The 21,116-nt window shown below is 44.6% G+C and overlaps 1 long non-coding RNA gene across 1 annotated transcript; it reads left to right on the top strand.

Annotated features, from left to right (window-relative positions):
- The first annotated feature begins 334 nt into the window (after positions 1–334).
- LOC131488050 (uncharacterized) lies at positions 335–11,022 on the top strand. Its single transcript, XR_009250061.1, has 2 exons — positions 335–1,826; positions 8,357–11,022. It is a non-coding gene; the product is annotated as an uncharacterized LOC131488050 (long non-coding RNA).
- The last annotated feature ends 10,094 nt before the right edge of the window (positions 11,023–21,116 follow it).

Here is a 21,116-nt window from a genome sequence, read left to right as displayed (position 1 = left end):
TGCTTATAATCACACAGGGTCCAGCGCAACATAAGGGCAGTGGGAATTGAACACTGCATTCTGATGATGGTAAAGCATTTTGACCCCCACACTGTTCCTACCGAAACTTCTTTTGTCACGTTAGCAGACCAATACATGGTTATACAAACTCTGAGAAGGCTATTTGGGCCGCCTAAGGCTCTGTTCTCTCAAAGTTTCTGTTCCCAGGGCTATTGAAGCCAATTGTTGGCCAAGCAGACTCTTTGAAGAGAAGGCAACCATTTATGAACCCTGTGCTGCTTCCTGGCACAGAAGGAGTGGTTTGGGCTTTTTTTTTTTTTTTTTGGCTTGATTAGTGTTTTTGTTTTTTTTAAGAAATATTTTGGTAACCCAAATTGTTCAGTTTGCCAGGTTAAAACTAAAAGATCAGTTTGGATACTTGTTTTCAGACAGACTGCTTAAAGTTCAGCTCCAGAGGTAAAGCATAGTGGAGTTTATAGCAGTGTGGGTGATGCTTTGTCAAGGAATCATTTGGGGTACTTCTGCCCCAGAAGAAGGGCTTTTGAAAAACTCAGCTGAGCCCACAGCTCCCGCCGTGTCTTTTCCTCTTGACGAAAGGTGGCTTCCTTCACCTTTGCCTGAACCCACGAGCAGTGACCAGGGTGGCAGCGAGAAGTTCTGAGTCAGAAAGACGAGGCCACTGTGGCCTCAGCTGATTTTCCAGAACAGTGGCTTTCACGTGACGTTAGCAGCAGAGCCCTCTCCTCAAGCGTGATGTCATCGAGCTGCCTGATGGCGTAAAAGGGATAAAAATGGGGCAGTTCTGGGGCTCCTGGGTGGCCCAGTCGGTTAAATGTCTGACTTTGGCTCAGGTCGTGAACTCACGGTACATGAGTTCAAGTCCCGCGTCGGGCTCTGTGCTGACAGCTCAGAGCCTGGAGCCTGCTTCGGATTCTGTGTCTCCCTCTCTCTCTGCCCCTCCCCTGCTCCTGTGCTCTCACTCTCTCTCTAAAATAAACGTTAAAAAAAAAAAAAGACATTTCTGGGGGAGATTGAAACTGCAATTAAGTCTCATTTAAAAAAAAAAAAAGTCTGACATCATCTACAGCTGGACTCATCTACTCCAGGATGTGACAGTCACTTAAACAAGTAAATTCCTCACTCTGCTTATTGTTGAGTTTTCCAGCCCTTGCAACTGAGAGAGTCCTAAGACAGGTCTATTTGCGGCTCTGGAAATATCTAGAGAAAGAGACTTCGAGAAGCTTCTAAAGGGTTATTTCCCCATCTTTGGAGGATGACAGATCAGTCACGATATACATGCATCTTTCCACACTTCTCTTTATATATCTGCCAGGGTCCTCGGGCTTGGAGTGTCATGGGTGTATGTTCTTGATGGACACGGCTGGTGAGTCTCCCCCACCCCCCCTTCCGGAGCCCAGCCTTGCAGAGCAGTAGTCCTGAGTGTGAGCCCCCTTGCATCAACGCCCTATAAGCAGTTTTCCTATTGCCCGGTGAAGTCCCACGGCTCCGGGGGAGGTGCCTCGGGGCTGCCCTGGGAGACGTGGAAGACCTCCGCTTCCGCAGGAGGGCTCGACATCCTGACACTTCTCTGTCCGCCTTGAGCCGAGAGGGTGGCAAAAGCGCCCCCGGCTGGGCTCCCGCAGCTGCCCTCTCCTCCCGGGCGTCAGTGTCTGGGCCAGCTCGGGGGCACCCACGACTTGCTGGTCTCTGCCACGTCGATCCCGCGAGGCTGATTCGTGCCAAAGAAATTCTGATGCTCTGTGGCTCCCCGGACTGCGTTTTCCCCCACCTCCTGGGAAGAGAACGCAACTTGTTGCTTCCGCTCTGTGAGTAGATACCGCGTGCGGGCGAATACACCTCTCAGCATCTGGAGGCTGCAGAGCACCTTGCGTCCCAAACGTGGCACAGATCGGCTGCAAAAGCTTATCCTACCCACTAGCATCTACTGCTACTCACCTCCTACATGCCCCCCCCCCCCCCCCCCCCCCCGCGCCTTAGGGTCACATGCAGACTCTGCCTCTGCCTGTGAGCCCCGTGGCTGACGCCGTCTTTGGTCCCTGCCCACATTGTCATGGTTTGGCCCTGAAGTACTCTCTTCCCCTAGTTACCTCTGGGTTCATCATAAAGCAGCTCTTGGTCTCAATTTCCTTATTTAGCCAAGTGGGGACATTGCTGCTATAAACATTTACCCACGTAAGGCACTGGGTAAAGCAGGTTGAGTGGGGCAGCTGCCTAAGGGGCCACAGAGCCTGCAACGAAGGTGATATGGAACATGGTGGGGGGGGGGAGGATGAAGGTCCTAACCCATTTAAAACAGTGCCTAGAACAGCGTGAGCACTCCGTGAATGTCACTATTATTTTTCATTTTTTATAATGTGTATTTATTTTTGAGAGAGAGAGAGACAGCGGGGGAGGGGCAGAGAGAGAGAGGGAGACGCAGAATCCGAAGCGGGCTCCAGGCTCTGAGCTGTCAGCACAGAGCCCGATGTGGGGTTTGAACTCATGGACTGTGAGATCATGACCTGAGCCAAAGTCAGGCGCTTAACTGTTGAGCCACCCAGGTGCCCCCAAATCTAAATACATTTAAATTATTTTAAATGTTTATTTATTTTTGAGAGAGAGAGACAGCGTGAGCTGTGGAGGGGCAGAGAGAGAGAGGGAGATGCAGAATCCGAAGCGGGCTCCAGGCTCTGAGCTGTCAGCACAGAGCCTGACCTGGGGCTCGAACTCATGAACGCGAGATCAGGACCTCAGCCGAAGTCAGACCCCTAACCGACTGAGCCACCCAGGCGCCCCGACGACGGCTTTAAGATAACACGACAGGTCGGTTCTCCAGAACCGTATGATTATTGTGGATCAGGAGGTGAAGGAGTCGGGCAGACAAAACAGCACATGACTTCAGGACACCTCACCATCTTGGATCCTTGCTCGTTTTCCAGTAGGTCCCAGAACATGCCCTACTGTTGCAGATCAGCCTCCCTGGGATGCAGACTCTGAGACGGAGGTTTTCGGGCAGGAAGTTCCCTGGGGGAGGGTGAGGAAGCAGAACTTGGCGGAGAGAATTGAGCCGCGATGCTGTCACGGCAAAGGCCTGAGCCAGCCTCCGGGGAGCTGGGGAGCTGCAATAGCCCTTACGGGGTTGTCCTGCAGTGAGGACGGAAGGCCAGTCCTTTACTAGAGGGCCTCTGTGTTTATTGGCTGGTGGCTGCAGGCTGCCAAGGACAAGGGGTGACCCTCCCAGAGAGGGTCTCAGTTGGGAGCTGTCAGCCGTCAACACTCCTAGCAGGTGGAAAATGCATCCTTCAGTCCTGAAGACAGTGGGGAGGGGGCAGCACATCACGCGTGTAGGCAATCCACAGCAGTGCACACGGTGATCACGTTTCCAGGCGCCACGATAGTTTCTGGAGAGTCAACAATAGAAAGAGTCCTTGAGAAGTTCAGCCTCTGGAGGGGATGCCCACAGCACAGAAAACCAAAGCGTCATCTGCCCTCCACAGACGCTGTCCATGCGATTCTGTTGGCAGATAGCAAAATGATTCCTGTTTTGGGGTGCGGGTGGGGTAGGGATGGTGTTTGGATTTTTTTTTTTTTTGATTTTTTTTTTTTTAACGTTTATTCATCTTTGAGAGACAGAGACAGAGCATGAGCAGGGGAGGGGCAGAGAGAGAGCGAGACACAGAATCGGAAGCAACCGACTGAGCCACCCAGGCACCCCTGGATTTTACGCAACACCAATGCAAGAGTTGCAGACGAGATTTCCCTCAAAGCCAAGTAACTAGGCTCTGCGAAAATACAACCTCGAAAAAATACAACTTTCCGTCTGTTTAGAGTCCCAGGTCGGCCTGACAGCATCGGTACTCAGTTATTTCAGGTTTAAGGCGAGTCATTTCCGAGTATTTTCTTCTGTTTCTTTTGCTCCTGGACGATAGATACCTTGAATGACACGGACGAGGGTGGAGTCGTACCTATTTCCTCTCCTCTGTTGCTTCCATCTGCCTCAGGTGAAGTCCCTGTCCCTTGCACCTTGTGGAGGAAAAAGGTGCAGTTCACACCACTGTCCACCGGGGGGCACCCTCCTCAAGACTCTGACACTCCTTCCAGCCATCCGTTTCTTAGCTCTAGCTGTTCTCTTGGCCTATTCGCCGCCTGGGGAGGGGAGGCTTGGGTCTGCATTCACACCCTTCCCGTCGTTTAGCCATCCGTACTTTGCTGCTTCCCTACCTTTGTGGCAGGGGAACATCGAGAGTGTTGTCCAGTGACAAAAGTTCCTGTTGGGAGTCTTGCACAAATTCGTTCCATCCTCAGTTCCCCAATTTTGGGGGGGGGGGGGGGCAGAACCTAGCATATATGTTGTCACCCAGAATAGGACATATTTTAAGCTCTTCATCATTTATATGGCAAAATTATTGTCAGTAATAATCATGAAATAAGCAAATAATAATCATAGCTAGCATTCATAGGGACAAAATATTTTTAATTGAATTTTGAATACATAAAACAACTAATACATGGGGTGTGGGCGCCTGGATGTCTCAGTCGGTTAAATGTCCCACTCTTGATTTCAGCTCAGGTCATGATCTCACAGTCGTGGGATCGAGCCCCATGTGCAGCTCTGTGCAAAGTGTGGAGTCTGCTTGGAATTCTCTCTCTCCCTCTCTCTGTCCCTCTCCGATTTGTGCCCTCTCTTTCTCTCAAAAATAAACTTAAAAAAAATTTTAAAACAGAAAAAACAACTAATACAAAGTGCCACTATGTGCTCAATAGATTTTATCCTGCCTTGCCGTTTGAACTTTGATCCTTTGCTTACAGCCTGAAATGGTATTTTATGTAAATAATTGTCCAGTGAGTAAAAAAAAAAAAAAAAAAAAAAAGCAAAAACAAAAAACCAAAAAACCCCGGACACAACAAAATGGAAACATCAGCAAAAGGTTCAGCAGAAGCAACCCCTCTTCTACCGCTGACATAACATTTTGTGTTTCTTAATTTATTCATTGGTTTTAAAACAGGTAAGGGCTTAAAAATGTAAGTTCCATTTGGAAAATATTATTCAAGTTCAGTAAAATATTTCATTACACAAAATTAAATGTTCACTTGCCAGACAAAGGTGTTACATCTCACAGTTGGCGTCGTTTTATTGTTTTAAATTTTAAACACAGATAAGACGCCAGGTGGCCACATAAAATGACATAGTTTAAGTAATTCAAGTTCAAGTTCTTTATCTTACCAATCACTATGCTTTCATCATTTGTTTGAACCCTCTATGGAAAGGCAGGAATATGTCGTGCCACAGGGATGGAAGGCACGATAGTGCCCAAGGGGAGCTGGTAGGATTCTAAATCTTCATGAACTTCTTCTTGGAAGGAATGAATGTAGCTGGGTCCACGGATCCCTGGGACCACTGATATGGCAGGCAGTCCTCCAAATCAATGTCCATGTAGATACAATATTTATTTAAAAGTTTTTTTTAATGTTTTATTTTATTTTTGAGAGAGACAGAGTGTGAGTGGGGGGGAGGGGCATAGAGAGAGGGAGATACAGAATCCAAAGCAGGCTCCAGGCTCTGAGCTGCCGGCACAGAGCCCGATGTGGGGCTCGAACTCACGGACCGTGAGATCATGACCTGAGCCGAAGTCAGACCTTAACCGACTGAGCCACCCAGGCGCCCCTGGATACAGTATCTATTAAGTGACAAGTAACAAAACTGTGCTAACTTAAGGCCTACAGATACATTATCAAAACTTAACAATAATCACATCTATTGTCTAGAACTCCGACCGACAAAGTTTTTTTTTTTTTTTCGTTGGGTAGGAAGAGTTTATCACTTACATTATTTTAAATTGCTGATGCCTGGTGATAAGAAAACAGAGGCTGACTTAGTAAGTTGTATTATTGTTTTCAGATTCTCTACCTGAATGTACCTCCTTAAGCCTTTGACTTCCTGCTAAGTGGGAGACTTTATTCTCTCCATTTTGGATGGTGCATCATGGACCTGCTGGCCAGTTCTTGATGAGCTCCTAGTCTCTTGTTGCTTCCTCTCAGACGCTCCTTCCCCAGCTCAGAAGATCTTTAGCTGGTCTTTGGGTTGAGGGAATGGCATGAGGACAGGACTGCTAAATAAGCTGTCTTCCTAATTCTTCCTGATACTGGATTTGTGAACCCACGCTAAAAATTGTGCTGGTTTATCTTACGGGTTTCCTCCCATGTCGTGATAACTCATGCCTAGTTCATTGACTCACTTCCAGCTGCTTGACCTGAAAAGAAAGGCCTTAGGCAGGATGATCATAAAAGCAAAACTGAGGCACTTTTGGTAGTAAGGGGGGACTGAATAACTGTGCCAGGATAACAGGGGGCACCTGGGTGGCTCAGTTGGTTGAGTGTCCAACTCTTGATTTTGGCTCAGGTCATGATCCCAGGGTCGTGGGATTGAGCCCCATGTTGGGTTCTGTGATGAGCATGGAACCTGCTTGGGATTCTCTCTCTCTCTCTCTCTCTCTCCCACACACACACACTCCCCAGCTCACACTCTGTCCCTCTCTTTCTCAAAAATAAATAAACATTAAAACAGTTTTTTAAATAAAAAATGTTTTTAAACATGTTTATATGCCTCAGGCACTGTGCCTGCCATGCTTAATGATTAAGTTGGCTTTGCCACAGATACTAAAGGGCTATCAAAAGGTTTTAAAAAGAGGAGTGCCATAGTTTCCTGTGTTTTATAAAAAAAAAATTACCGACAGGTGAGTGGAAAAGGAAAGAAGAAGTCAAGGAGAGTCAAGGACAAGGAGACCTAGTTGGAAAGATACTGCAACAGTCTGTGTGAAATGCAAAGAAGGTCTTAAAGTTGTGTCATTGTGGGTGGATGTAAAGAAATGATTTTGAGAGATATCTTATGGCAGTGTTATATGGTGATATATTTTTATCGCCAGATTTTTGTGTATCATTGAATATTGAATTTAGGAATAGGAAATCAGATTGAGTCCTAATTGTCTTTCTTGTGCATCTGAGTGGACATTCTCTAAAATCAGAATATAAGAGGAGCAAATTTATGCTTTCTTTCCATTATTTGCTGGGGATATCTAAGGAGGGTTTTCCAGTTGGCATTTGAAATATATGTCTACATTAAATAGAGGGTCTGGGCTGGCGACATTGCAGGTGTAGGTGCACATTAAGTCCCTATTAATGTCAAGAACATCAAGGATGGTTATGTCAAAGGAGAAGAGAAGAGGGCTAAGGGTGAACTCTTTTGACTCTGATTTTATTATATATTTTTTAAAGCTTATTTATTTATTTTGAAAGAGAGAGAGAATGAATACAGAAGTTGGAGAGAGGCAGACAGAGAGGGAGGGAGAGAGAGAATCCCAAGCAGGCTCTGTGCTGTTAGCCTGGAGCCTGACATGGGGCTTGATCTCATGAACCATTTGACTCTGATTTTAAAGAGGGCTTTGAGAAGTTGTATCCAGCAAAGCAGACATTAGGAATGGCTAGCAAAACCACAAGAGAAGAGAAATGAATCACTGCTGCTATCTCCTTCAAACACTGGTCCTCTTACTGTCACTTCCTCCTCTTGTCTGTCTCTGTAAATGATACTCTCACCCACCCAGTTACCCAAGTGAAAGCCTTTACAATACCCATTCACTCTCCCTTTACCCTCACTCAAAGCTCAGTCAGTTCCAAATCCAGTCATTTCTACCTACTAAATCTCTTTCCATCATCATGATGAGTCCAGAGAGAAAACTGTAGCTTTCTCTGACTTATTATGGTTCCAGCCAAAACCAAAGAAACAAAACTCATGCTAACCTTGCACTGCTTTCCTGCAGACCCATGAACACTTTAGTATCTGTCTTGTGTTGGTGTCCTGGGAAAGAAGATTTTATTTCTTTATTTTGCAGAGTCTCATCACAGCTTCCCCTTGGGACTTTATTTATTTTTTAAGATTATTCTGAGACAGAGCGAGAGCACACACAAGCTGGGGAAGGGCAGAGAGAGAGAGAGAGAGAGAGAGAATCCCAAGCACAGAGCCTGACATGGGGCTTGAACCCATGAACTGTGAGACCATGACCTGAGCTGAAGTCAAGAGTCAGACACTTAACCAACAGAGTTACCCAGGCGTTCCTTCCTTTTGGGACTTGAGATGGTCTGTTGTATTTCTTCACCTGTAATTTCTGCCTTCTGTACATCTATAGTCCCTCCAGCTTTTATAGCCATTGTCCACCATTTTCAGTCTCTTTACTCAGCCCGAGATGAATTATGCTCCTTTTCCTGCCTTGAGCTCCTGGTTAGTTGAAACAGAGACCGCTACTCCAGGCAGCCTCCAGACAGGTGAGAACATTCCAAATGAGGTTTTCTCTTCTCCTTCCAGTTCTACAGAAGGCTTTGAAAGCTGGGCTTTCCTCCAGGCCATTACTGTGCAGATTCTGGAAAGGGTGGGGGTAAGGTAAGTAAAAATTTCCTACCTTTTTGAATGTGCTGTTATCCTCGATTGGTTTTCATTTGGTCGCTGTGGTCCTTTGACTGTTTTCCAGAGCTCCTATGAAGTTATTTTCTTAAGTCTGTAGTGTTTAAAAATTTATTAATGTTGCCATGGGGGGAATGAGTGCCTTATATTTCCTAGCTTGCAGTCTTTCTTACTTCATACATTTGGAGGGTCTGTCTTTAGGTGTGTAAATGTTTATGATTGTTAGATATCTTTGTTGTATTGAAACTTTTATTAATATATAATGTTCTCTTTAGCCTCTTGTAAACGTTTGGATTTCAAGTCTTTTGTCTGATACTCATGTAGCCAACCCAGATTCCTTTTGATTACTATTTACATGGAATATCTTTTTCCATCTTTTCACTTTTAACTATTGTGAGTACACAGCATATAGTTGGAACTTTGAATTACTGTCTAGCGTACTTTTATTTCAACCTGAAAACTACCTTTAGTATTTTTTTGCAGGGCAGATCTAGTGATAATGAACTCCCTAAGCTTTAAGTTTATGTAGGCATATTTTAATTTAACCTTCATTTTTGAAGGACAGTTTTGTTGGCTATAAAATTCTCAGTTGATAATTTTTTCTTTTTTCTTTTTATTTCTTTTTTAAATTATTTTAGAGAGAGAGAAAGACAGAGCATGAGTGGGGGAGAGAGGCAGAGAGAGAGATAGAGAGAGAGAGAGAGAGAGAGAGAGAGAGAGAGTCTTAAGCAGGCTCCAGGTTCAGCATGGAGCCTGACCTAGGGCTCGATCCCATGACCCTGGGATCATGACCTGAGTCGAAATCAAGAGTCCGATGATGCTCACCTGACTGTCTGAAGGACAAAGTCCCTTTTTGCCCACGCTGGCCCCCATAGCTTGTTCCAAGGAATGTGGACATAGCTACGTACCCCAAGGATGGATGTTTATGGATAGTAGCCAATACTGTGCTAGTGCCTGAAACTGACTAAAATGAAAAACACTTTATAAGCCAAGACTTCATCTGGAAGCTCCAAGCTTTGAATAGGCTCTATATTTTTTAAATCGTTAACCAGATAGCTTCTACCAGTGCTTTTGTCATCCAGATGAAAAGATGGATTCCTGGTGCCCATCTTCCATGATGTCACTCCCTACCTAACTCTTTTTAAATCTTTGCACCACCGATCATCTCGTGAAGTCCAACTGCTGGTTTGCAACATAAAATGCCCATGAAGAACCGTGGGGCATTTTCTTCAGAAACCTCAGAACCTGGAGTGGCCACAATTCTTCAAAGAGAACAATAGGTTCTCCGTATTTCTTCTCATGATAGGGCCTCAAACATTTCATTAGGAAGAGGGATATGGCTGGCCAATACTATTATGGATGATTTCTTTGAAATTTCCCTTGTGTCTTTCCCACATCCCTAAGGTTTATCATATCTGTAGGGGTGTTTTGTTTTGTGTTGTTTGTCTCTTCAAAGGCATTTTGCTGATGAAAAACAGAAGGAGCTTGTAATACTGCTTGACTTTTCAAAACCTAAGATCCATAGGGAACATGAGAAGTTCTCTGGAAGAGATGAGAGAAGAGGAAAGAAGTTGTGTGTGGGAGGGGTAAAAAATGGGGGAGGGTCTGTGCATTGCAGGCCACAAGGATTCCAGTCCTGACATCTGGTAGAACCCCAGGGAACAGCAGGCCCATAGCAGAGTGGCTGCTTAGGGAGCTAATCAGCGAGACTGGAAGCCCCCAATGCCAATGCCTCATGTAGTGGTAAATGGCAAGGTAGCAGCCAAGGGCACAGGGTCAGTATTCATTCGGTAGTCTTTTGAACATAGAACTGATAATCTGTAGGTTTTTGTCACCCCATCACTGTAGTATTGCACATGTCTGTGAGATATAGGTAGTTCTGGTAGGGAAGGATTATAAAAATAATCCACAAAACTAACCAGTTTGTGATTTACTGCCCACTTGGAGGAAATTGGGACTTAATTTTTTTTTTAAATATTTATTTAGTTTTGAGAGAGAGAGAGAGAAAGAGAGCATGAGCAGGGGAGGGGCAGAGAGAGAGAGAGAGAGAGAGAGAATCTGAAGCAGGCTCCAGGCTCTAAGCTGCCAGCACAGAGCCTGACGTGGGCTTGAACCCACAAACTGAGATATCATGACCTGAGCTGAAGTCGGACACTTAACCAACTGAGCTACCCAGGCGCCCCAGAAATTGGGGCTTAAATTAAAATTATGTTGACTTATAGAAAATAAAAATATGAGCCTATACCTGCACTGTGCACTAAGATATATACCATTACCTCTGTTCATGCCTATGTTTTCATTTCATCTCTGCATGTGGAGTGCTTTGTGTATGCATGGTAGTTACTACATGCCCAACACTACATGCTCAATAAATGGCATCTGAATTAGTGAAGACTCATTTCAAATCTCTTGATAATGATGCCAAATTGTGTTTTTAGCAGCCTTCTAGCATGAACTATTTTATAATTCTGCTCTTGAATAATGAATTTCTATTTAACTACACTCTCACCGACTTTGACGATGAGCACACTTTAATTTTTGATCTTTTGAAAATAAAAGTTGACATTCCATTTTAGTTTGTATGTCTTTAATTTCTAGTGGGTTTTATATGGTTGTCCATAAATTTGTTAGCCATGTGGCTTTTTTCTTTTGAAAACTTAATGTTCTGCCTTTTACCCATTTTCTATTGAATTATTTGTTATCTTTTCTAGTAGATATTAAAAGTGTATTTTTTTGAAAATTGTTCATTTTGTCATTTACTCTTTTTTAATTAAAATTTTAAAATATTTATTTATTTATTTTTGAGAGAGAGAGAGAGAGAGAGAGCAGGGGAGGGCAGAGAGAGAGGGAGACAGAACCCCAAACAGGCTCCAGGCCATCAGCACAGAGCCTGATGCAGGGCTCAAACTCACCAACTGTGAGATCATGACCTGAGCCAAAACCAAGAAACAGACACTTAACTGACTGAGCCACCCAGGTGCCCCTGCTCTTTTATTTTTGACACGATATTTTGAAATTTTATGTACTTTTTGTTGAAACTTTGAATACTTTGAAAATCACACACTGGAAAGTCCACCAATAAAAGTTAATCGTTTTTATCATTTTGCTGAATATTTTTCTGTTGTTTTTTTTTTTTCTGATAAGTTGTTAAAGTTTGGCCCAACAGTGGTTTTAAGTGAGCATTATTCAAATTGACCTCTCTCTAAATTTCTGCCATTTGCTTTACTATTCAAAACATTTTTTATTCCAGGATTTTGTAGGCAAGTTTTCTATCGAAAAGTATGATTTATTTATTCCATTTAAATTTTTATTAATTAGAATATTTTTTGGTTTAGGCTATAACATCACATTAGTCATTTATTTAAAAATAGTTATGGGGGCGCCTGGGTGGCTCAGTTGGTTGAGTGTCTGACTTTGGCTCAGGTCATGATCTCATAGTCTGTGAGTTCAAGCCCCGCGTCGGGCTCTGTGCTGACAGCTCAGAGCCTGGAGCCTGCTTCAGATTCTGTGTCTCCCTCTCTCTGACCCTCCCCTGCTCATGCTCTGTCTCTCTCTCTCAAAAATAAACATCAAAAAAAATTTTTTTTTAAAAGTTATGTGATGGGGGCGCCTGGGTGGCTCAGTCGGTTGAGCGTCCGACTTCAGCTCGGGTCACGATCTCGCGGTCCGTGAGTTCGAGCCCCGCGTCAGGCTCTGGGCTGATGGCTCGGAGCCTGGAGCCTGCTTCCGATTCTGTGTCTCCCTCTCTCTCTGCCCCTCCCCCGTTCATGCTCTGTCTCTCTCTGTCTCAAAAATAAATAAATGTTAAAAAAAAATTAAAAAAAAAAGTTATGTGATATAGATGGAGCTAGAGTGTGTTATGCTAAAAGCAAAATAAGTCGGATGGATGAGCACTGAACAATGTATAGAACTATTGAATCACAGGGCGCCTGGGTGGCTCAGTCAGTTAAGCGTCCAACTTTGGCTTCGGTCATGATCTCACGGTTTGTGAGTTCGAGACCGGCATCGGGCTCTGTGCTGACAGCTCAGAGTCTGGAGCCTGCTTCGGATTCTGTGTCTCCTTCTCCCTCTGCCCTTCCCACACTCACACACTCTGCCCCTCTCTCTCTCTCTCAAAAAGATGCCAAAGGGATTTGGAAAAGGCAAGGGCAGTATGCAAAAATTTAAAAATCCTTTCCAATTCTCGATCATTTAAAAACACCTAAAATCACTACTCCTTTCCTTCTTTTCTCAAAAGTTTCATTCCCAGCAAAACCAGTTGGTCTGAATCTCGCAGACTGCGCAACAGGACTTGTCCCCCGAGATGTATTGTCATCTGTGGGAGGGGCTCTGGTCTCAGATTCTTCAGAGGTCAGGGCAGTCCTCAGGCCTGGTGGTGGCTGACTTTATATGTCAACCTGGTTAGGCTGTGGTGTTCAGATGTTTGGTCAAACATCAATCTAGATGTTTCTGTGAAGGTGGTTTTTAGATATAATTAATGTACAAATCAGTAGACTTTGGGTAAAGCACATTTCCCTCCATAATGTGGTGGTGGGGGGGCAGGGATGAGAGGGGGAGCTCATCCAATCAGTTGAAGGCCTTAAAGAAAAAAGGTCCCCCAGATGAGGGAGGAAGTCTGCCTCCAGATCGCCTTCAGACTGGGGAACTTGTCCCTTCTTTCAACTCTTCCCTGGGTCCCCAGATTTTGAATGTGCCAGCCTCCACAATCTTGTGAACCAATTCCTTAAAATAAATCTCTCTCTGTACATGTACACATCCTAGTGGTTCTGTTTCTCTGGAGAGTCGGGTTAATTCAGGCCTACAGGGGTCAGCAGTCCCAGAGAGCTGACTGCAGTCCCTGGGGCTGGGGGCTGTCAGGGTCTGAGGGATGAGAGCCTGGTGTTAGAATCTGTGTGTGTTTGTGAAGTACCGTAGGGTGTGTTTGCCACACTAAGGCACCTAATTTTGGCCTCTTCACCACTAAACCTACCATTGCAGGCTGAGAAGAGCTAGTCTGTGTGATCTAGGGAGCTGTGGGAGGGGTCTGAAGCCTAGGGAGTCTGGAAAACATAAGACGTAGCTAGCCCAAAGGCATGGGCCACATGGAATAGTCTAGGTCTAAGGCTGAGGGACAGTGGGCTCAACTCATGTTTTGCCTTCCTCACTGTAGACGTAGAGCACACAGCTCCCCTCAGGGACAGCCAGGGGTTTACTCCTTTTCCACATCCTGGATGGAGTCAGGCAGAGGCTGATTCCTGGTTTCAGGAAGGGGTGGGACAATAAGACCAGCGAGGATGGAGAAGATTCCATACGTGATCCAGGGCAGGTCGGGGGAAGACACAGTTAGGATCATCAAGAGGGGAGACAGGGCAGTCCCAATATAAGCAGCAATCCCCAGGATTCCTGTAACAGTTGCCCTTGGGGTGCAAACAACAATACAAAAAGTATAGTGAATATCCACGCGTGTAATTTGTGATTTATCATTTTGTTTTGGTTATGGGAGACAGCACATCAGCGTGTTTAGGCACCAGGAAGGTTGACGAGACCCTCTTGCTTTGGAAATTTTCTCTCTTATTTGCTAACAGGTTTTTTTTTTCAAGCTTAATCGTGCAGTAAGACACAATTTGATCATTAAAAAAATACCGTTGGGGCGCCTGGGTGGCGCAGTCGGTTAAGTGTCCGACTTCAGCCAGGTCACGATCTCGCGGTCCGTGAGTTCGAGCCCCGCGTCAGGCTCTGGGCTGATGGCTCGGAGCCTGGAGCCTGTTTCCGATTCTGTGTCTCCCTCTCTCTCTGCCCCTCCCCCGTTCATGCTCTGTCTCTCTCTGTCCCAAAAATAAATTAAAAATGTTGAAAAAAAAAAATTAAAAAAAAAATACCGTTAACCATGGCATCTACCTTTTGTGTGATTCAGAAGATCACATGAGCTATTACATTAAACGGCTTCATCCAGTGCCTGACAAAAGCTTAGCTTTCAATGAAATTCAGGTATAAAAATAATTATTATTATTAAAATCGATGCTTTTGATAGCCAACTAATTTTGGTTCTCCTCTCCCAATAAGTGTCAATTCACTGGGAAATGGCTGTTTTGATCCTGAAAGAGCATCATGAGATTTATACCTGACTGTGGTGGGGATTAGTTCACTTTCGTGAGTGGAAGAAGTAGGGACGGTGGGAGAAGAGACTCCTCCTTCCAAAGCTGCCAAAACCACTTGCAGAGTGTGCGTTTCTGGAGAGAGGAAGGCCAAGGGTAATGAAAACATCTGAGCTGAGGCGTGCCTGGGTGGCTCAGTCAGTTAAGCATCTGACTCCTGATTTCAGCTCAGGTCATGACGTCACGATTCGTGGGATCGAGCCCTGCGTCAGGCTATGTGCCAACAGCACGGAGCCTGCTTGGGATTCTCTCTCTCCCTCTCTCTCTGCCCCTCCCCTGCTCACACTCTCTTTCTCAAAATAAATAAACTTTTAAAAAAACCTGAGCTGTAAGAATCAGAATCCATTCAATGATAAGTGAAAAAGACACTTTTGGAGATGTTTTTGCCTTTGTAAAATACATCGTATGGACGTTGCACAGAAACAGGATGGGTGCAGTGGCTAATCTGCTAACTTACCTACGTAAGTAGGTAATCTGTGACTTACCTACGTCGTTAGGCTTACGGCGAATAAAAGGTTTGAAAAGGTATTCCATCAACTCTTCTTGTGTCTCTGAGACTTGACAGAAAAGGAGAGAGGAAGGTGAAGCCAGCAGGAGCTGCTTTAATTTATTCTGTCCGGTGTCTCCTCTGCCCATCGTGTAGAAGGTAGGACTGTCATGTGAGCAGTTACTGAGGGTGTAAGACTCCTCCACGTATTCCAGAGTTTAAAACCTAGGAGCTTGCACCGTGTTGACATGGGACTAGTATCGCGGAAGAGAATGACAAAATAACAGCACCTTTCGTAACGGATAGCTGGAGAGCAGCTGGATAGTGATCGAGTCTAAGGACCTCCACTAGGAAAACGTGTGACTTCGAAAGTCACAGAAGGCAAGTTTCAGGGAGTCAGTTTGATACCTCCTTCCCGCCCTCCCCTTCCAATGTTTTATTAAGAGTGTTACAACATTGGAGCGGGCTCTGTCGTCAGACAGCAAACTCGCGTCATTGCGGGCATTGGGTGTGAGACGTGGAGCCGCCGATCTGGAATCCGGTAAAACACACAACAGTGCTGGGCGTTAGGGGAAGCGTGGGGACCACGCTGGTTGCCCCATTCATCACATATAATCGTTCAGTTTAATAAAATGGGTCTAAGAGAGTCTCGTAACTGCTTAATGCCTTGTTCCTGCTGCGTCCTCCTTTCCTTGAAGGCAAGGAATTTTTGTTTTCTTGAGGTCATGCTGACCTCCCTAAAGTCTGCGGTGAACAAAAGAGGAGAGACAGGTGGCATAATGTTTAGATTCTCTGTCCTAAAGATGGTAATTTGAGCGAGGAAGCCAGAGGTTGGTGCTAAAATACAAAGGCATAGTCTGATTTGTGGAATATTTGTGTTGAGGGCGTTTTCTCATTTTCTGTCTTTTTGCCACTCTGGCATTTGGGGCCACGATCCCAGAGATGCTGGCTCTCCCAGCTGATTCATAGGAATAGCAAGTGACTCTCCTGTAAGTGTACCTTTGATATACAAAGCACCAGCCCAGAGCCCACAGCCCAGCCATCTTTGTCAAGCTCCCACACCACGCCAATACTCCCCCTCCCCTAAACCACCCCAGGGCAAGGTACGGGACAACTAGGGGCCACCGCTATCACCCAGAGCACACCAGAATTATTCGAACCATCCAATCCTAACCCTACTCGGGGGCCTGCCATCTTCTGTTTCCACCCAAACTGCAACAAAGGTGCTGTAGGCCACGCCCTCACCTCTCTGCCTCCGGAATGGCCCTGGTGCCTCTCCACATGGCCCTGTTGATGTGTCCTGCCCCCTATTTCCAGGGATCTGTGAGTATAAACTTCCTTCATGACAATCGTTTCCAAGTCTGCATGTCTTGCCATACCTGATTAAGACGAATCTCTAGGGGTACCACTTAGACACACCTTCACGGCAAGGTAGTGATTTACCAGTTATCATAAAGGGGCACCTGAGTGGCTCAGTCCGTTGAGTGTCCAACTTTGGCTCAGGTCACGATCTCGCAGTTCATGAGTTCGGGCCCTGCGTCGGGCTCTCTGCTGTCAGCGTGGAGCCTGCTTTGGATCTTCTGTTCCCCCCCTCTCTGTCCCTCCCCTGCTCCTGCTCTCTCTCTCAAAAATAAATTAAAAGACGGGGCGCCTGGGTGGCGCAGTCGGTTAAGCGTCCGACTTCAGCCAGGTCACGATCTCGCGGTCCGTGAGTTCGAGCCCCGCGTCAGGCTCTGGGCTGATGGCCTGGAGCCTGTTTCCGATTCTGTGTCTCCCTCTCTCTCTGCCCCTCCCCCGTTCATGCTTTGTCTCTCTCTGTCCCAAAAATAAATTAAAAAAAAAAAATTAAAAGGTATTAAATTTTTTTTTAAAGTTGCCGTAAAACAATGATATGGTAATGGAGGTTACAACTGTTAAGTTTTTTGGCGAGGGGAGTGGGGAGTTTTGTGGTGGAGTATACATAATGGGGCCTTCTAGAGTTTTAGAGTTTTGCCCTATATCTTCGTCTAGGTGATGGTTATATGTTCACATAGGGAAATATTGAGTGGCATCTATGTTAGCCCCTTCTTGTTTACAATTTTACCTCAATTAAAATGAAAACAAACACGCGAAGGAACTTAAAGCAGAGTCTGGCCACGATTGAAGATCTCAGCATCCTCTCCAGTGATGAGCCTGGTGGGACCATGCGATAAAACCCATCGCTGTACAATTTGTTTTGTGCTGGTCTCTGCATGACCCGTTGGCTACTCCCAAAAGGCAATTATCTTTGTAGCTTCCTTATGTTTTATTTCAAATCTGTCCCTAGAGCATGTGTCCTCTGCAATAACAAACAGAATCGTGCCTCCATTATGTTAGCATTCCTCATGTACTATGTATGCAAAGCCTATCTCACACACGACAGGGCCCAGTTCTTTGATGCAGAACAAGTGTGGAACAAGTCAACCATAGAAGGTTTTTCGGTGCTGCCTCCAGCTCCCCCTGCGTGCTGGGTCTCCCAACTTTCAACAACAACAGCAAGAAATTGCTCACGGTCCCAAAATGTAGGCATTGTGAGGTCCATAATGGACGACAAGACAGATGGCTTATTTTTCTATGTGCGGGAAGATATAGCCATGAAAGCTGCATTGATAGGTGTGAAAGTGTTATGAAAGGTGAACTGGGGAGTTTAAGGGGACTGAGAGAAATCATACAGTGACAATGACTTTAAAAAAAAATGTTTATTTTTGAGAGAGAGAGTGCACGAGCAGGGGAGGGGAAGAGAGAGAGGGGACAGAGGATTCCAAGTGGGCTCCATGCTGACAGCAGAGAGCATGATGTGGGGCTAGAACTCACGAATATTGAGATCATAACCTGAGCTCAAGACCTGAGCCAAAGTCAGATGCTTAAATGACAGAGTCGCCCAGGCGCTCTGGGAATGACATTTTAACGCGAGACTCAATTGGGCTGCAGGGCCTCAGAAGAGGTGTGTAGGTGAGAGATTTAGATCAGGATGGGGACTAAATGAGAAGTTACTAGGATTATGGTCCAAAGCTTCATTTACCCCAGAGGGGCATGGGAGTTCTGGTAACTGAACTTGGTTCTCAGTTGGCCACTCTTAGTAAAAAAGACAGTTTATTTCAGGAAAGAGGATAATTTCTGAGACCCTAGATTTTGGTTCTTGGGTTTACCTCTTTCAGAGAAATCATGGCATGCTGTGCTCCATGAGTGAGATGCCTAGAATTCAATATGAGAATGAGATCAGGGCGGATCTTCGTGTAGTATAATTTACACCCAGATTTTATAACCTGGCATTATATGATGGCCCTGCAATATGCAATGTATATGCCTTGAGGAAAGTAACATGAAATCTCTAAGCCTCAATTTCCTTGTCATAAAAAACATGAATAAGAAGGGATGCAAGGATGATTTCGTAACCGCAAATCAATCAGTGTGATGCATCATAATAACTAAGTGAAGGATAAAAACCGTATGATCATCTCAGTAGATGCAGAAAAGGCATTTGACAAAATTCAACGCTCATTCATGATAAAAACTCTCAGCAAACAAATCCACAGCTAACATCTGTTGCATTTCAGTACACTAATAATGAAGTACCGGGAAGAGATATTTAAAAAACAATCCATTTACAGTTGCACCAAAAAGAATAAAATACCTTGGAATAAGGGTAACAAAGGGAGTGGAAAACCTATACTCTGACATCTATAGGACATTGATGAAAGAAATTAAAGAAAACACAGGTGGAAAGATGTATTATCCTCATGGACTGGAAGGACTAATATTATTAAAATGTTCACAGTACCCAAAGCAATTTACAGATTTCAATGCAATCCCTATCAAAATACAGTATTTCTCACAGAACTAGAACAAATAATCTTAAAATTTGTATGGAACCACAAAAGACCCAAAATAGCCAAAGCAATCTTGGGAAAGAAGAGCAAAGCTGGGGATATCACAATCTCAGATTTCAAGCTATATTACAAAGATATAGTAGCCCAAACTGTATGGCCCAAAAATAGACACATAGATCAATAGGAAAGAATAGAGAGCTGGAAATAAACCCATGCTTGTATGGTGAACTAATCTATGACAGATAAGGCAAAAACATACAGTGGAGAAAAGGCAGTCTTTTCAATAAGTGGTGTTGGGAAAATATACAAAGAACTTATACAACTCAACATCAACCCAAATAATCCAGCTAAAAATGGGCAGAAGACATGAACAGACATTTCTCCAAAGAAGACATCCAGACGGCCAACAGAGACACGAAAAGATGCCCAACATCACTCATCAACAGGGAAATGCAAATGAAAACCACAATGAGATACCACCTCACACCTGTCAGAATGGCTAAAATAAAAAAATTAAATTAAATTAAAAAATAAACCAAGAAACAGTAAGTGTTGGTGAGGATGTGGAGAAAAAAGAACCCTGGTGCCCTGTTGGTGGGAATGCCAACTGGTGGTGCAGCTACAGTGGAAAACAGTAAGGAAGTTCCTCAAAAAATTAAAAATAGAATTACCGTATTATCCAATAGTTCCACCACTGGGTATTTACCCAAAGAAAATGGAAGCACTAATTTGAAAAGATACATGTGCTCCTATGCTCATTGATGCATTATTTACAACAATTAAGACATGGAAGCAACCTAAGTGCCCTTCAACAGATGAATGGATAAAGAAGGTGTGGTATATATGTATAATAGAATGTTACAAATTTCCAGAGATAGAACAAAGCCTGCCACAGGCAGAAACTCACTACGTATACCATAAACCAAAGTGTGTGGGTGAATTACCAAACAGGAAACCCTCCTTTCGCTCTGTTCTGCGTGGTCACGAACGCTTCCTTCCATAGGAAGGAAGGACATACTTCCTTCCACCGGCCTTACTGACCTGAAAGATGGCTGCCATCACATTAGTTGGAAAGGCACAGATGAGTCTGTATTACTTTTTCTTACAGAGAGTGGGACCAGTACAATCTTTAGAATTGCGAATACTCCGTGCTTTCTGCCTCATCGAGCAAAGAGTGTTCAATACTTTCAGCAACCGTATATTGCTTTCTGACGCTAACCCAAACAACGCCGACACCCATGGAGAGCCAAGGCAGTGAGGTCAGAAGAGCCACAACCATACCTGTGATCTTACCTTCCATTCCTCTTACGGATACTAATAGAGGTGTCAGGTTATGGCTTCCCCATATCCCAAATCCAGCTCCCTTCCTACTCATGCCCCTGGCTAGGGTGTCTCCAGCATTCTTTCTTCCATTCCTAAGTGCGGCTATTCTAAGTGGCCGTTAAGCCCTCCTCGGGTTTGTTGGTGATAACCAGCCACCGAGCAGACTCTGTCACCTACCTGATCGAAGAAGACAGAGTTGCAGTCAATTCTCATGTGACCGTTTTCCGCCTATTCTTTGTCCTGAGATGGGGAAGGACTCAGAACATACTACCCCAAATCTGCTGCTTTGGCCTTTTGATTCTTTAGAGCTGAAAGCACTTGAGAGACAGCCGACACAGGAAGAGCTCTTACCTCCCTCTTTCTACCGAAACATAAGTCATAAAATTTCCCATGACAAAAATGTTCCTCCTGTGCCAGAAAAAGGAGAATATTCTTATTGATAGAGACTGGGAGTTGATACCGAAACGGACCTGTACAAACTTAATGAAGTAACTACAAACTTAATAAAATAACTTGTAACAGAGAATTTTTTCCCTTAGTTTCCCCATATACGTCCTACTCCCTGTCTCACAAATTACTGCCCTCAGTCCCAGCCCCTTCGTTGTGTCACATTCCCACAATTTACTGTGTATGTGTGCGTGCGGTAAGAAGCTATATAAACTTTTAGGGCTAATGGCTTCTTTGAATCCTCATTTTCTTTCTGAAGACTCTCATGTGCCTGTAAAAATATTAAATAAATGTGTATGTATTTCTCCTGCTAATCTGTCTTATGTCAGTTTGATGCTTTTTAAAAAAATTGTTTTCAATTTATTTTTGAGAGAGCGAGCGAGAGCTAGCACAAGCGGGGGAGGGGCAGAGAGACAGCGGGGACA

The sequence above is a fragment of the Neofelis nebulosa genome, chromosome 10, assembly GCF_028018385.1.
Source record: "Neofelis nebulosa isolate mNeoNeb1 chromosome 10, mNeoNeb1.pri, whole genome shotgun sequence".
Taxonomy (NCBI): domain Eukaryota; kingdom Metazoa; phylum Chordata; class Mammalia; order Carnivora; family Felidae; genus Neofelis; species Neofelis nebulosa.
The sequence above is the reverse complement of the archived record's forward strand: the minus strand, read 5'-3'. Positions and strand labels throughout refer to the sequence as shown.